This window comes from Etheostoma spectabile, unplaced genomic scaffold, assembly GCF_008692095.1.
Source record: "Etheostoma spectabile isolate EspeVRDwgs_2016 unplaced genomic scaffold, UIUC_Espe_1.0 scaffold270, whole genome shotgun sequence".
NCBI classification, from domain to species: domain Eukaryota; kingdom Metazoa; phylum Chordata; class Actinopteri; order Perciformes; family Percidae; genus Etheostoma; species Etheostoma spectabile.
Genome location: NW_022605574.1, coordinates 10,159 through 10,581, shown reverse-complemented (window position 1 = coordinate 10,581; position 423 = coordinate 10,159).

The following is a 423-nucleotide window of genomic DNA, read 5'->3' as shown; positions in this document are numbered from 1 at the left end:
ACTGGGTAGGACTTTCTGGCTCAGTACTAAACTGGTTTAAAACCTACTTACAGAATAGGGATTACTTTGTGACAATAGGTAATTATACACCCGAGCATACAAATATGACGTGTGGCGTTCCCCAAGGCTCTATTCTGGGGCCTCTTCTGTTTAACATCTACATGCTCCCACTGGCTCAGATTATGGAGAACAACAAAATAAGTTACCATAGTTATGCGGACAACACACAAATTTACATAACCTTATCGCCAGGGGACTATAGACCAATACAAAAACTGACTAACTGCATCAAACAAATTAACGGCTGGATGTGCCAGAACTTTCTGAAATTAAATGAAGGAAAAACTGAGGTAGTTGTTTAAAAGTCGATTAAAAGTCTGCGCTCAGCTTCAAACAACAATGTTAAAAACAACAGACAAAGCC